Below are 17,091 nucleotides of genomic sequence, written 5' to 3'. Positions count from 1 at the left end.
CATACCCAGAGTCAGGACAAAACAGGGAGAAGCAGCGTTTCAGTTCTTTGCAGCTAAAACCTGGAATAGTCTTCCTGATGATGTTAGACAAGCCTCTTTTTAATGTGGCCTATAACATATGACAACTGACAGTGTTTTATCCAAAGTGATTTATTTCCTTTAATATTAATTTCACTTTTAATTCTTGCTTATGTATTTTTAACCTTTTATTTTATTTTATTTTATTTCTGTAAAGCACTTTGAATTACTCTGTGTATGAATTGTGCTATATAAATAAACTTGCCTTGCCTTGCCTATTAAATTGTTTATTGGAAATACATTTCCAACCTGTTTCAACCAATGATCCACTTTAAAGTTCAACTTGCATATGATCATTATTGAATTCATTAAAGTGTTGTTGTTTAGTTGAGGAGTAAATGTACTGGAACTGGTTTATTTAACTTCCATGATAATGAGAATTACAGATTGATTATTTGAAGAATAAATCTCTTGTTATCTGTGCTATTTGCTTCAGGCTGGGTCTCTGTCTGAGGGTCTGATTCTCAGACTGTGCAGGTCCAGCCTGGTAAAGAAGTCACCCTGCTGTGTCCCAACATTTCCACAACTCCAACCCAGACAGACTGGCTCAGACTGGTCAACAGAACTAAATCCAGCTGTGTCTCCTCTTTGTACCAGTCTGAAGGCAGCCCTTCATTCTGTCATGAATTTCAAAATGGAAAATATGAAGTGAGCTCCAACGTCTCCACTGTCTTTTTGAAAATCAAGCATGTGGATTTATCTGACTCTGGACTCTATTTCTGTGGATTTTACATTAAAAAAAACACACAGTCATTGCCAAAGTAATAGAGTTAAGTGTTCAAGGTGAGACTGTAGGTCACAATAACATCCTTCTTTACTCATCACATGTATTTGTATCTATAATTTATTCTCATAGTAGCATGAAAACAGAACAAATAATATCTGTCATGTTATTTAATTCCCATCCCTTTTGAAAGGTAATGGAGAAACTGATGATGAGGTGGATTTTAAGAAAAGTAAGTTTACTCCTTCCCTCTCTGAAGATTTGACTGTGGACATTAACACAGTTTGAGTCATTTCAGGATTAACAAAATGTAAAGACACCAGATGAAAACAGAGTGTAAAGCTATCATCTCGATTTTAGATGAGAGTGATGGGAGGATAAACCTGATCACTGTGATTCTGGGCATTCTGACTGTTCTCCTCACTATAGTCATTGTTGGTCTGGCTGTTAACCCTCTGGGGTCTGAGGGGGTTTTTGGGGCCTGGACAAATTTTGACATGTCCTGACATTTGTGCTTTTTTCAGTGTTTTTAAAACATATTAATGTCTAAAGTCTGATAACACTGTAATCAGCACAAAATTGGCTACAATAATATGTGAGCTTCAAGTTTATACATTATTGTGTTTTTGAGAAAAAAGTGTTTATGCATGGCTAGTGAAAAACTACATTTTTTTACTCACTGAAATAAGAGCATAAAACACAAACAGAACATTGGTTCACAAGACTTTGGAGACCAGCATGTTGTAGGCTAAAGTGTTTACTTCAGAGTGCTGTGAATGTCATCTTGTTCACACATTCACAGTAAACAATACACTGATTTAAATTTTCTAAGACACTTTTTGTCCAGAAAGGCCATATGCAAGAGGGTGTGTCTGAGGATGAATAGTCATGTGATTTACCTGAGAACACAAAAGACGCACTGAACGACCAGAGAAAGCCGCGCATAATGAGCCTTTCAGTCAATGTAGATGGGACGGATTAGTGCAGCACAATACAACACCATGAGGAGCCAAACGATCCTCATTTGAGTTAAAATCAGTGTTTTTACTCTGAGGACAAGCTAAACTATTTGTCTCTGTGTGGAATGTAAGGAGCGCCGCTTCACGTGCGTAACGTGCCATCATCCAAACGCGCCGAAAAAGTGAGTAAATTCTATGATGAAGCTTGATATTTTGTGTCATTTCTCGGGGGTGTGCACATATTTACCTGGTTCACCTGAGATTATTTACATGTGAACAGTGGACAGTGTACAAGGCGGGACCGCATTACCTGTAATGAGGTGAGACGGGAAAAACGGACTTCTCCTTACGTTCATACGGATTAAATAAAAAGTGATAATTTGTTTTCGACTTGAATTGTTTCACTCAAAAGAAAACATTTCAAGCTTTCTAGCCATATAATTCTTATTTTTATGAGCCAAGTATTCGCTGAGATTCTGGTTGTTTTATTTACGCGTCTGTGAAGAGAAATGGCAGAGACAGAAAAGTCCGAGAGCGCACCCTGTCGGCTTTCTTTATTTAAAAAAAGCACAACGTTTTGTTGTTATTATGATGGTATACCACTAAAAGTAAACCCTTTACAGATTTGAATGATATACTTCTTTTATCTGTGCGATCAGAATTGACGGAGTAATTTAAGTTTGTTTTGGCCTTATCAGAAAAAGATGCATCAAAACGCGCCGGCGCGTGCGTCGACCCCAGAGGGTTAAAATCAGGAAACTTCAGACAGGTACGAGAAATGTAGAATTTGCTGCATATCTTCTTGTAAATCTTTTCATCATGATGGACTAATCCAAAGCAAAGAAAGTCAGACTTTCGTCTTTGCAATTTAGCCGTGCATGAACAAAAAGTGGCAGAAATAAACAAGGTAAGACCATTTTTTCCCTTATATAAACTTTACATTATACTGGAATGGGCCCAGTGTTCATTAACCATATGTGAAACAAAGCCCTGCAGCAATAGAGACAATTTATCAAACACCTGTTTAACTAGCTGAAGCTAACTTTTTACAACTAAAACAGTGTACATGTATACTTCCACAGTCATACGGTGTTTTTCATGCTAATAGCAGGAAATTGTTGCCCTGACTAAGAAGACAGCATCACATTTTCTAGAAAACAAAAAAAAAAAAACATCAGATACAAGCCTGAAACAGATAAGATATAACACTTCCAAACAGCTAAGAACAATGGAGACTATGAAACTTATCGTTGCCAAAATTTGAAATTAAAAATCAGACTGACACCACAGCTACAATTACATCAAGATTCTTGTTTCATTATTTTAATTTGATTCAGCTAAAATGTGACTAAGACTAAAAATATTTGCTTGATTACCAAATCAACTTAGTTGTAACCTAAACAGTGTGTGACTATAATCACTCTGATTTATAGAATCAGGGCTCTGATGACTTGAACTACGCCGCACTAAGTTTCCAGGCAAAACCTAAAAGAAACCAAAGGCCTGCATCAGAGAGACAGCTGGAGCCAAATGTTGTGTACGCTGCCACCAGATAAATTCAGGACACAAGAGGAACTGCAGCTCAGCATGGCACTGACGCTTTAACCTACTCATCTGCTTTCATGCTTTTGTATGTTGGTAGGAGGTTGAAGGAGTCACGATAAACTATAATCTTTGAACCATATTCAGCCTGTGTGTTTGATCAGGCTTCTGTTTGCCTCTGTCTGTTCTAGTCTCTGTCTCTTCTTTTTCCTGAGAGGAAGAGAAATGTGCTTGATGTGCGATGGAGGAGGAGTCACAACGGGTGCCGAGGGTCATCTAATGTACTTATAGGGAGACTGAAACTGTCTGTAGGGAAGGAGTGAGTGAGGTACAGCACATCACTTGTTTGACAGGAAGAGACAATGCAGTGTGGTCTGAGTACAACTGAGGTGAACATCTTGAGTCCTGTAATGTCAAAGGTCTGTGTGAAAGTAGTCAAGGAAGCACTGAAAACCAAACTGTAATAAAGTGTCCACCACAGAAGACTTCAGCCATGACCACAAACATCAGTGGTCTGGCTACTCTCATCCAACAAGAGTGTATGTCAGTTGTTAAATATATCATTTAGTTAAATCTCTCCATTTGGCATTACTTTACACAAACTTCATGACTTCAACACAGTTTCAGGTCACACTTTCATCTGTCAGGTTTCTAATGTTTAGTGGTGCTCACTAAACACAGTCGGGCAATAAAACAATAACAGGTGTTCTTAGGACCAACAGCACCAACAGCATGAAGGACAAAAAGAGACAGAAACTGTCGTCTACCAGAGCCCCGCCCTGTGTCTCTCTGTGGCTGTACTTAGACACAGCAAGGCTTTGAGCTGAGCACTGATGTCAGCATGTTAACACGGCCACAATATCAACGCAGGGGACGTCAAATGTATTTGCAGTGAAAACTACAAAAGTCAACCTCACAGTGGCACTACAGGAAGAGCACTACAGACACAAACTGTCCAGATGGCTGCCATTCAATCTGCACAGAGGACACAACATGATGCATTTATGTTTGCTTCATGTTTTAATTTGAGGAAAACTACAGTGTCCTCATCTGTCCACACAGGCCTCATTTCACCTGCCACCATATTTCATCTCTTCAGTGATCAGTGACATTTAGGTGACAGGCCTAATGTCCAATCCAAAGACAAAACATGGCATCATAAAACATGTCAGTCTCCTTGTACTAGACCTTCCACTGTGGTCCCTTTTCAGCTATAATGTGACTGGACACCTGTTGAAGGCTAAAGTGCATATACAAAGTCATTGCACTTGTACAGTAAGTCTGAGCGTCAAGAAAAAAACACAAGACTCCCCGCCCCTCTAACTCCCTTTATAGGAGCTCAGTCAAACTATTTGGGCACTGACAATTAAATGCACAATGAGGAGCTTTACCTTGGTCACAATTTTATTTCTCTGCAGCCTCGGTAAGTACTGGCACATTATCACAGCACCAAGGAATGTAATCAATAACACATCAAAATTTAAATGTGCACATCAGGAGTCAATCGCTGTCGTTGCCATGTTACAGTAACTTTATATTATAGGTTCAGGGATAAATGTCTTGTTATCTGTGCTGTTTGTTTCAGGCTGGGTCTCTGTCTCAGGGTCTGAGTCTGAGCATGTGCAGGTCCAGCCTGGTGAAGAAGTCACCCCGCTGTGTCCCAACATTTCCACAACTCCAACCCAGACAGACTGGTTTAGACTGGTAAAGAGAACTAAGCCGTGCTGTGTCTCCTCTATGTTTGAGTCTAAAGGCAGAACTTCATTCTGTGATGGATTTAAAAAATGGAAAATATGAAATGAGCTCCAACGTCTCCACTGTCTTTCTGAAAGTCAAGCATGTGGATTTATCTGACTCTGGACTGTATTTCTGTGGATTTTACATTAACAAACACACAGTCATTGCCAGTGCAGTAGAATTAAGTGTTCAAGGTGAGACTGTAGATCACAATAACCCATCATATGTATTTCTATCTATAATTTATTTTCATAATAGTATGAAAATAGAACAGGTAGCAAAAATATGTGTCATATTATTTAATTCCCATCCCCTTTGAAAAGTACTGGTGAAAGTGATGAGGTGGATTTTAAGAAAAGTAAGCTTACTCCTTCCCTCTCTGAAGATTTGATTGTGGACATTAACACAGTGTGAGTCATTTCAGGATTAACAAAATCTAAAAACACCAGATTAAAATGGATTGTAAAGCTATCATTTCGATTTTAGATGAGTGTGATGGGAGGATAAACCTGATCACTGTGATCCTGGGCTGTCTGACTGTTCTCCTCACTATAGTCATTATTGGTCTGGCTGTTAAAATCAGGAGACTTCAGACAGGTACGAGAAATGCAGAATTTGTTGCATATCTTCTTGTAAATCTCTTCATCGTGATGGACTAATCCAAAGCATAGAAAGTAATCAGACTTTTGTCTTTGCCATTTAGCCATGCATGAAGAAAAAATGCCAGAAATAAACAAGGTAAGACCATTTTCTTTCCTTATATAAACTGTACATTATACAGGAATGGGCCCAGTGTTCATCAACCATATGTGCAACAAAGCCCTGCAGCAATAGAGACAATTTATCAAACACCTGTTTAACTAGCTGAAGCTAACTTTTTACAACTAAAACAGTGTACATGTATACTTTCACAGTCATACGGTGTTTTTCATGCTAATAGCAGGAAACTGTTTCCTGACTAAGAAGACAGCATCACATTTTCTAGAAAACAAACAGATAAACAAAAAAAAAACCATCAGATACAAGACTAAAACAGACAAGATATGACACTTGCAAACACCTAAGAACAATGGAGACTATGAAACTTATCGGTGCCAAAAATTGAAAATAAAAGTTTAGGTTTTGTATCAAACTTGGTGTCAGACTGACACCACAGCTGGAATTACATCAAGATTCTTGTTTCATTATTTTAATTTGATTTAGCCAAAATGTGACTAAGACTAAAAACATTTGTTTGATTACCAAATCAACTTAGTTGTAACTTAAACAATGTGTGACTATAATCAATCTGATTTATAGAATCGGAGCTCTGATGACTTGAATTATGCACCCCTAAATTTTCGGGCAAAACCTAAAAGAAACCGAAGGCCTGCATCAGAGAGACAGCTGGAGCCAAATGTTGTGTACGCTGCCACCAGATAAACTCAGGACACAAGAGGAACTGCAGCTCAGCATGGCACTGATGCTTTAACCTACTCATCTGCTTTCATGCTTTTGTATGTTGGTAGGAGGTTGAAGGAGTCACAATAATTAAACTATAAACTTTGAACCATATTCAGCCTGTGTGTTCGATCAGGCTTCTGTTTGCCTCTGTCTGTTCTAGTCTCTGTCTCTTCTTTTTCCTGAGAGGAAGAGAAATGTGCTTGATGTGTGATGGAGGAGGAGTCACAACAGGTGCCGAGGGTCATCTAATGTACTTATAGGGAGACTGAAACCGTCTGTAGGGGAGGAGGGAGTGAGGTACAGCACATCACTTGTTTGACAGGAAGAGACAACGCAGTGTGGTCTGAGTACAACTGAGGTGAACTTCTTGAGTCCTGTAATGTCAAAGGTCTGTGTGAAAGTAGTCAAGGAAGCACTGAAAACCAAACTGTAATAAAGTGTCACCACAGAAGACTTCAGCCATGACCACAAACATCAGTGGTCTGGCTACTCTCATACAACAAGAGTATATGTCAGTTGTTAAATATATCATTTAGTTAAATCTCTCCATTTGTCATTACTTTACACAAACTTCATGACTTCAACACAGTTTCAAGTCACACTTTCATCTGTCAGGTTTCTAATGTTGAGTGGTGCTCACTAAACACAGTCGGGCAATAAAACAATAACAGGTGTTCTTAGGACCAACAGCACCAACAGCATGAAGGACAAAAAGAGACAGAAACTGTCGTCTACCAGAGCCCCGCCCTGTGTCTCTCTGTGGCTGTACTTAGACACAGCAAGGCTTTGAGCTGAGCACTGATGTCAGCATGTTAACACGGCCACAATATCAACGCAGGGGACGTCAAATGTATTTGCAGTGAAAACTACAAAAGTCAACCTCACAGTGGCACTACAGGAAGAGCACTACAGACACAAACTGTCCAGGTGGCTGCCATTCAATCTGCACAGAGGACACAACATGATGCATTTATGTTTGCTTCATGTTTTAATTTGAGGAAAACTACAGTGTCCTCATCTGTCCACACAGGCCTCATTTCACCTGCCACCATATTTCATCTCTTCAGTGATCAGTGACATTTAGGTGACAGGCCTAATGTCCAATCCAAAGGCAAAACATGGCAACATAAAACATGTCAGTCTCCTTGTACTAGACCTTCCACTGTGATCCCTTTTCAGCTATAATGTGACTGGACACCTGCTGAAGCTAAAGTGCATATACAAAGTCATTGCACTTGTACAGTAAGTCTGAGCGTCAAGAAACAAACACAAGACTCCCCGCCCCTCTAACTCCCTTTATAAGAGCTCAGTCAAACTATTTGGGCACTGACAATTAAATGCACAATGAGGAGCTTTACCTTGGTCACAACTTTATTTTTCTGCAGCCTCGGTAAGTACTGGCACATTATCACAGCACCAAGGAATGTAATCAATAACACATCAAAATTTAAATGTGCAAATCAGGAGTCAATCGCTGTCGTTGCCATGTTACAGTAACTTTATATTATAGGCTCAGGGATAAATGTCTTGTTATCTGTGCTGTTTGTTTCAGGCTGGGTCTTTGTCTCAGGGTCTGAGTCTCAGACTGTACAGGTCCAGCCTGGTGAAGAAGTCACCCTGCTGTGTCCCAACATTTCCACAACTCCAACCCAGACAGACTGGCTCAGACTGGTCAGCAGAACCAAGTCCAGCTGTGACTCCTCTATGTACTAGTCTGAAGGCAGAACTTCATTCTGTCATGGATTTCAAAATGGAAAATATGAAATGAGCTCCAACGTCTGATGATGAGGTGGATTTTAAGAAAAGTAAGTTTACTCCTTCCCTCTCTGAAGATTTGATTGTGGGCATTAACACAGTGTGAGTCATTTCAGGATTAACAAAATCTAAAGCCAGAGTTAAGTGTTCAAGCTGAGGATGGAGTCATTTCTGACCTTCAGTAGAGTAAAAACAACTGAGCTGAGTCTTGACTTAATATTGACATGCCTTTTGACACTCATGTCTCAACTTGCTGATCAATAAATTAATTTTGTTTTCTGCCATTTTTGCTGGAAACATGTGCCAGTGCAGATTTTGAGTGATTTCTGAGAAATAGTGAGTGAGATACAGTATGTGACTCTCAGTACTGGGGCTTACAGGTTCTGGCCTCTAAATACATGGACTCTGCAGCACTGAGGTTCCTTCCAGAGACAATAAGAAGCAGGACACCAGAAGTGGAAACTCATGTTTCTTATACGGCCTGCAGATAGACTCATGAAGCAACTGGAGCTGCAACTCAGAATATAAGTGTTGGTCATATTAATCTTGCTGATTTGCTTTTCTATGTTATGGCTTTATGTTTTTTGTAATAATGTACTAATAAAATTAAGAGCTTGAATGTTTTGGCTCATATTTCTTTTATTTTCTTGGTCAAAGTCACTGCTGTTGTTTTGTCTGCCTCTAATCTTCATCTTAGAGCAGCAAGGATGTATTTGACGTTTGATGAGGAGGAGCCATGACAGGACAGTGATGACACTGATGGCAAACTGACTCATGGGGGGAGTCAAATGGTCTGTAGGTGGAGTAGGTGGAGTGTGGGCTGAGTGAGATACACATCAGAAACTTACAGGAAGAGACAGCACAGTGTGGTCTGAGCACGACTGACATGAAAGTGAAAGGTTTGTAGCAAAGCCTCTGTACATAACATAAATGCTCCAAAAACAACAGAATAAGCCAGCAGCCTGTGGTGGCAAACACCAAGTCAAATATAAAGTCCACTCCAAGGAGACGTCAAATATGACCAACCATCAAGTCATTTCCTGTTTTCAAGGAAGACAGTAACATTACTTTGGCATATGAAGAGATTTGACATAAACTTACTGTCCCTTAACAAGCCACATCAGTATCTCTCTCCAAAGCTGATGAAGCTGTTTTGCCAGAGTAGACATCCACAATAACCTACTCAGATATAATCTCAGGTTACACTCATCTCTCAGAATTCTATTTCATTTCACTGTAGCTCAGACGTGACAACTGAAAAAAGCAACTGGTTTCCTGAACATACCAGGACTGACCGTTTCTGTTTGCATCTGTGGAGCCATGTTGTAATAACTGACAGTCCAAGGCCAGGTTTTCATTTATTCAGTAACTTCATAGTAGCTATGACTTGTAATCAGTGGATGGGTAAACTGTGGATAGATCTGAGCAAAGTGCATTAAACTAACTAAGCTTCTAGGAGTTGTTAGGTCCCCATCACATCTCTGACAGAAAAGAAACAGCACTGTGTGATGTGAGACTAAATTACTTTAGAATAAATCATCCACTGCAGAATGTAGGAAACATTTCCACAAGACTGAATTTTTCACATTTGCCTGGATTTTGAACTAAAACTTGTCTCTGTTGTGTCCCCACATTGTGAATGTGTATAAAAACATTTCAAGGGTGTAGATTTCTGCCCTGGCTGTGTTTGTGGGAAAGCAACAAGTCTCACACCTCCCTCCCCCCATCATTTTCCACTGCACTGACAATGCTATTTATACTAGGCCATAATGAAAGCCACAGCAAGAATGGTCTTCAGCTCTCTGCTATAAACTACATGCAACAAAAGCTGCACCACCTTCACACCTACTTTTAAAATAAAAATGTTTGTTGTACATGTAGAAATGTAATTTTCTTCTTTAGTTTATCATCATACATCAGCAAACTGCTGCAGAAAAATGGCTTGTGCACTTGCACAGTGAGGTGATGTTGCCTTCTTCAGTATAAAGTGACCTACAGTACAAATGTGTAGTAGAGCTCAACAGGTGAGGGTCATTTCATGGTAGGTCTCAACTATAAATAGTACAAAATATTGATAGCTCTTTACTGAACTGGCTGCAGGAGCAGAAAGTCGTGTCTCTTGGCACAGTACTTAGCAGCACTTTATAATTTGCTGTGTGCCACTGTTTGCAATTTCCTGGTTTTCTGCAGAAATTTCTCTGTTCATGAGTCAAGCATACAGCAAACATTGAACAGGCATGGTATCAATGGTAGAACAGCAGAGAGGAAGATCTCCCAAAAAGATGTGATAAAAGACCTAATGAAAGCTGTTCACACCACATGTCCTAAGAATATGGATGAGCTGAAGCAGTTCTGTAGGTAAGAAGGGTCCAAAGTTCCTCCTAAACGTTGTGCAGGTCTTACCCACAACTACAAGAAGTGCTTCCTCAAGATTATTGCTGACAATTACTGTTCAACCAGTTACTACATTATCTGTTTCCATGACTTTTGCCACAATCATTGTACAATATGTTTAATGGGTATGTTACACAAGAACATGAAAGTTTCTGAATATTTTATCGCCTTAGAAATATTTGTTGAAACTTGTGACTTTGGTGAAGATCAGATCACATCTCATCACATTTGTCAGCAGAAAACCAGGAAACTACAAACAGTGCCATTACTTTGTCTTGTAAGTGTATAACCTCTGTAACTATGTGCTTTTGTTTGGTGCTTCTCAATCAGCTGATGATACAATAAACCAACAACTATCAAAGTGGAACCAAGTGGAAGTAATTAGTGAGTGAAAACACTGCAGGCTGTACAACAGAAACACTCATACAAGTGTGGTACTGAAGGAATTAGTGCAGTAGAAAAGTATGACTTTATCAATATGGAGGAAATCTGAGTGCAGTACAAATATTTTGCATATATGGCTGCTGGCACTTTTACCACAAGACAATTCATTTTAATCTGCAATCATAGTTGAGTTTGGTTCAAAATGTGTTTAGGACAAAGACGAGGACATACACGACAACTCACTGGTGCTGCCATAGAACAAAAAAGTTCTCCATTCTCTGTTTTTAGCAATGTATATAAAGTCAAAATCTTAGTCCTACATACACTGCAATCACATGAATACAACTCTGATCTGTTCACACCCACCCATGTACCTTTACACTACTGTACATGTGCTACCAATCAGCATACAAACAGCACCATGTGTGACCATGAGTGGCTGGTATAGTGTGTTATAGAGGTGTAACAGTACACAAATATCATGGCTTGGTACGTAACTCAGTTTTCAGTTTGTGGTTAATTTCATTTTTTTGTACAACGAGGAAAAAAGTACATTATAAAATTGCTGACTGTGCTGAATATGAACTCAATAATAACACATAATGCTGGTATAACCCTCTGGCTACAATGTGGACAAGAAGGGCTCAATCACCTTTAAGATGTTAGTTTCCCCTAAACAATTTGTCTTTGTCCATTGTTGTATTGCACAGGAAAGATGTTCCCAAAAAGAAAAACTTCATAAGGGATGGACTTCTAGCTCAGGCTAAAGTAACCACATGTGTTTTGTTTATTAAGCTGTCACCCTACCAAAAGTCCAACACCAGAATGGTCCAGTACAAATACATGAAACCTTACAGCCCTATAACATAACTAGTGGTCATTGTCGTCTACAAGATAAACTTAGAAAAACCCATTTAGGGTCACTTTTTGTTAAAAGTTCAACCGTACATACATTAATAAAAATCTCCTTTCTGGAGGTTTAAGTTTTCTGCAATATGATGAAATGACATTGAAAACATTGAGGCTCTGCATTATTTTCCTGATATATGGTCAGTTTGAGCAACAGTATAAGAGACCACAAGAAAAAAAAACAAACCACCCGCCTCTTGATGTTAAATGTGCATCCTTCCAGGGGCACACTTCTTTAATGGACAGCCCTTCAGTCATACGCACAATGATGAACTTTATCTTGATAACAGCTTCAATTCTCTGCAGCCTCAGTAAGAATTCTCAACTTTATCACTTATATTACTATTTTATGTTTAATCAGTAAATATAAAAACTTATTTACTTAGTGCACTCTTACTGATTTTTAACAAGAGCTATTGTTTACATTGATCGTAGTTACAAACTGTTCAATGTCTTGTCTCTGCTGTTTGTTTCAGGCTGGATCTCAGTCTCAGCTGCTGAGTCTCAGACTGTGAAGGTCCAACCTGGTGAAGAAGTCAACCTGCTGTGTCCCAACATGTCCAAATATGATGTTATGACATACTGGTTCAGACTGGTCAATGGGACCAAGATTGGCTGCATCTCTGTTATGCACACAAAAACTCATTCTGTTTCATACTGTGATGGATTTCAAAGTGGAACATTTGAAATGAGCTCCAACATCTCTACAGTCTTTCTCAAAATCAAACAAGTGGATTTATCGGACTCTGGGCTGTATTTCTGTGGATTTTATATAGGTGGTCAAACGCTTTTCAATACAGTACATCTGAATGTTAACGGTAAGACTAAAGTCTGTTCTTTCTTTTGATTGTTGTTTGTTGGATTTTTCCAGTAACAAATTTGAATAAACTATTAACTCTGCCATTACTAAAATGATCTAAACCTCTTTAAAAGGAAGTGGTGGACTACATGATGAAGACAGCAAGTGCAGAAGTAAGAGTTTGCTCAAGATTTTTATTTTATTGTGGAGCTTATTAGGCCTTTAAGTTGCAGAACTTTATAGTTATTACATTTATATTTTCACCAGGTCTCCAGACTAAAAAGACAAATTAGTCTAACATGATTATCTTTCTTGTAGCTGAGTCTGATGGAACATCAAAGCTGATAAGTGTGATCCTGGGCGGTGTGACAGTTTCACTTGTAGTGCTCATCATTGGTCTGACTGTTCAAAACAGGAAACTTCAGAGAGGTACTTTTCAGAGCTACTGTCTCTATATATATTTCACTTTGTTGCTCCTAGAAATTCTCTTACATTTGTCTCAATGTGCTTGAAAATGAAAAAGCTCCTGGTTTAACAGACTCTGATCAATTAACTGACCAGATATTCTGTTTTTGTCACTTAGCTAATGAAGAAGAGACTGTAGAGCAAAGTGAGGTGAGCACAACTTTTTTATGTCTTTTTGAAACAGCCTGACAGAACAACAGGACTTTTGGGTCCTTCTTTACAGAAGTGCTTTAGCTCAGACACATTTATATGTTGTCTGGTGTGAACAGTTCTCCTGAGGTCCTTCCCAGCATCTTCATGGGGTTATGGTCTGGGCTTTGTGTGGGCCACGGCAGAAGGCTCATCAAAAAGACTCCAGTTGTCCAAACTCCTGACTCTGATTAGCTTTTTCTGAACTAATTAGTCTCTGGGTTCACTGATCTTCACATACTCCATTACTGTGAATGTTTATTGGGAGTGTTCAATAAAGATGTGAGAAATAAGAATTGTTTGTGTGTTATCAGCTGAAGCACATTGTGCTTGTCTATTGTTGTAACTTACATGAACAGTGAAATTTCGACCAAAACCAAAATGAGAAGAGCTGGAGCCCGATGGTACTGACTGGATGCTGCCACCAGATAAACTCAGCCATTAGTCAACTGGAACTGATGCTGTCTTACATTTACAGGCTCTATGGGTTTGAACAACTGCTTGGTTAAACAATAAACTCTCTTGCCTATATATCTCATTTTGCATTATAGATCTGATATTAACCCATTTTCAATTGTCTTTTCAATGCACAGCTTCAATTGTCAGAAACTGTTTAACTGAAAAACATAACCAGCATTTGATGGAGGAAGGGTATTTTCTAACAGTGAGAGCTAGACACAGTCTGCAGCAGCAGAGGACTGAATGAACATCAACATATTTCAACTCAGGGTATAAATACAACTGAGATCAAACTCAAGTCTGGTAACTTAACGCTTCATAATAAAAGACTTTGAAAGGAAAGAGTGACTACTGTCTGACTTTTTTCTGTAACAGTCAAACTCTACTTATGTTTATCTTTTCAGAAGATAATGATGAATCTCCTGAGGATGTGAAGACAAAATTGAAAAGTAAAATTCTTGACCTTGTCCTCTGGACTAAGTGAGGGAGGTGGGGGACAGAAGGGTCCTGGCTAAACGAACATCTATGCTGGACCATGAGTTTCACCCCCTGCGGGACGCCCTGTCTTCCCTGGAGAGCAGCTTCAGTGACAGACTGATCCACCCTCACTTGTGAAGGAGAGATTCCGTAGGTCTTTCCTTCCTGGGGGCAGTCGTGGCTTAATGGTTTGACTCTCAGGACCGGCAGGAATTGTCGGTGGGGTGGAGTGAATAGTCAGCTCTCTCTCCACCTTCAATACCACGACTGAGGTGAGACCCTTGTGCAAGGCACCGAACCCCCAACTGCCCTGGTGCCGCTCCAGGTGTGTGTTCATGGTGTGCATTCACTGCTGTGTGTGCAGTGGGTTAAATGCAGAGGGGAATTTCAAGTATGGTTCAACATACTAGACAAAAATGTTCACTTTTCAGACTCTACAATGAACACTACTAACTGTACATTTGTCCTCCATCTGCTGTAATCGTGTACAATACTGTATTATAAGATGAATCACCATCAGTGCAATATACTCTAGTCACTTTACCTGGTATTTATTTATTCATCCATAGATGTCCATATACTGTACATACCCATAGGCACATATCTACACACTTAGAGTTTCTGTAGTTTTTATTTCAATTAGTATTTTATTTGTATTTTTTAATATTTTTAATTTCTTATTTATTTCACATCTTGCTACTTCTGGCACTCTGCTGTGTACGGTACTTACTGTTGCAACAAGCAGTTTCCCCAGTGTGGACAAATAAAGGTTTTCTTATCTTATTTTATCTTATCTTGCCTACAGAATAGTAAAAGCTGACAAGTGTGATCTATTCTACTGTGATGGTTCTCCAAGTGGAGAAGGAAGTTATCTATGCTGCCAGCAGATAGATTCAAATTAGATCAGGTGGAATTGAGGCTCTTATCATATCAACACAACTAACTAGATTGTTTGTTGTGCGTTTTTTGCTGAAAATGTGCTTTCTGTCTGACTGGTGGTGGACTGAGGAGGAATAACTCTGATTGTGTCCAGATGCTCTTATTAGAAGAGTTAGGCAGAGGCCTGCAGCATCACTTTCTTGACATAAAGACACAGCACAGGGGTCTGAACACACCTGAAGTCAATATCATGAAGTCTTTCACATCAAACATTTCTGAAAGTGAAAACTGAAAGGAAGCAGGAAAGACTGGCTAACAGAGAAAATCCAAAGCCTCCAGAGCTGTATAAAATATTTATAGCAGGGCTGTCCAACTCCAGTACTTGAGGGCCATTGTCCTGCCCACTGCTGATTACCTGGATCAGGTGTGTTCAGCCAATCAGAAGCTAAGGGGTAGAGTGGGGGGACAAAAGTGAATCAACAAGTTGTAGTATTTGTTCCCTTGTGCCAGGAGGAACAGGGGTAGCACTGTGAGATCTGTACACAAATGACATCCAGCAGCTACTGGTGTCCATGATTCTGACCAAACTGTCAGAAAAACACAGCATTAGGGCCACCATCTTTTAGTTCAAACTGTGCTCATAGCACAGCAGAGTACAGCTCAACTGGTATTCAGCAGAGAACATCAGAATTGGCAGGTTCTACATTAGTGGCCCTGACAGAGTCTTGAGATGCCATGGTGAACATTATGCTGCCTGTACCATTGAGTGTGACCAATCTGCTGGTGGGTCAGTGATGGTCTGGGGAGGCATTTCCTAGGAGTGCTGCACAGAGCTCCATGTCTCTGACTGCTGTCAGGTAACAGAATAACAGAGTAACAGACCCTTCAGGGGTCGCCGCAGCGAATCATCTGCCTCCATTTAACCCTATCCTCTGTATCCTCCTCACCCACACCAACTATCCTCATGTTCTCCTTCACTACATCCAAGAACCTCCTCTTTGGTCTTCCTCTAGGCCTCCTTCCTGGCAGCTCTAACCTCAGCATCCTTTTACCAATGTATTCACTGTCCCCCCTCTGAAAATGTCCAAATCATCTCAATCTGGCTTTTCCTCGTCACTCCCAGAGAGAACCTCAACACCTTCAGCTCTGCTACCTCCAGCTCTGCCTCCTGTCTTTTTCTCAGTGCCACTGTCTCTAAACCAGACAACATTGCTGGTCTCACCACTGTCTTGTCCACTTTTCCTTTCATTCTTGCTGACATCTTTTGTCACACATCACACTTGACACTTTCCTCCACCCGTTCCAACCTGCTTGCTCACTTCTTTTCCACACTCTCCATTGCTCTGGACTGTTGACCCTAGGTACTTAAAATCTTACCCCTTCTTCACCTCTACTCCCTGTAACCTCACCGTTCTACTTGAGTCCCTCTCATTTACACACATATACTCTGTTTTACTGCGGCTAACCTTCATTCCTCTCCTTTCCAGAGCAAACCTCCACCTCTCTAGATTTTCCTCCACCTGTTCCCTGTTCTCACTACAGATGACAATGTCATCTGTAAACATCATGGTCCACGGAGATTCACCACAGCAAACAAGAAGGGGCTCAACGACAATCCTTGGTGCAGTCCCACCTCCACCTTGAACTCCTCTGTCACCCCTACAGCACACCTCACCACTGTCTTACAGCTCTCATACATGTCCTGCACCACTCGAACATACTTCTCTGCCACTCCAGACTTCCTCATACAAAACCACAGCTCCTCTATCGGCACCCTGTCATACGCTTTTTCCAAATCTACAAAGACACAATGCAGCTCCTTCTGGCCTTCTTTGTACTTCTCCATCAGCATTCTCAAAGCAAATATCTGTGGTTCTCTTTCTTGGCATGAAACCATA

At 40.0% G+C, this 17,091-nt stretch overlaps 1 long non-coding RNA gene and 1 pseudogene across 1 annotated transcript; both read left to right on the top strand.

Annotated features, from left to right (window-relative positions):
* Nucleotides 1-4,680: 4,680 nt before the first annotated feature.
* Nucleotides 4,681-5,874, top strand: LOC113123548 (uncharacterized; annotated as a pseudogene).
* A 7,035-nt stretch (nt 5,875-12,909) lies between these two features.
* On the top strand, nt 12,910-14,515 carry LOC113122588 (uncharacterized). Its single transcript, XR_003294877.1, has 3 exons — nt 12,910-13,153; nt 13,308-13,339; nt 14,242-14,515. It is a non-coding gene; the product is annotated as an uncharacterized LOC113122588 (long non-coding RNA).
* The last annotated feature ends 2,576 nt before the right edge of the window (nt 14,516-17,091 follow it).

The sequence above is a fragment of the Mastacembelus armatus genome, chromosome 18 (assembly GCF_900324485.2).
Source record: "Mastacembelus armatus chromosome 18, fMasArm1.2, whole genome shotgun sequence".
Taxonomy (NCBI): Eukaryota; Metazoa; Chordata; class Actinopteri; order Synbranchiformes; family Mastacembelidae; genus Mastacembelus; species Mastacembelus armatus.
Note: the sequence above shows the minus strand (reverse complement) of the source record. Positions and strands in the feature narration are given on the sequence as shown.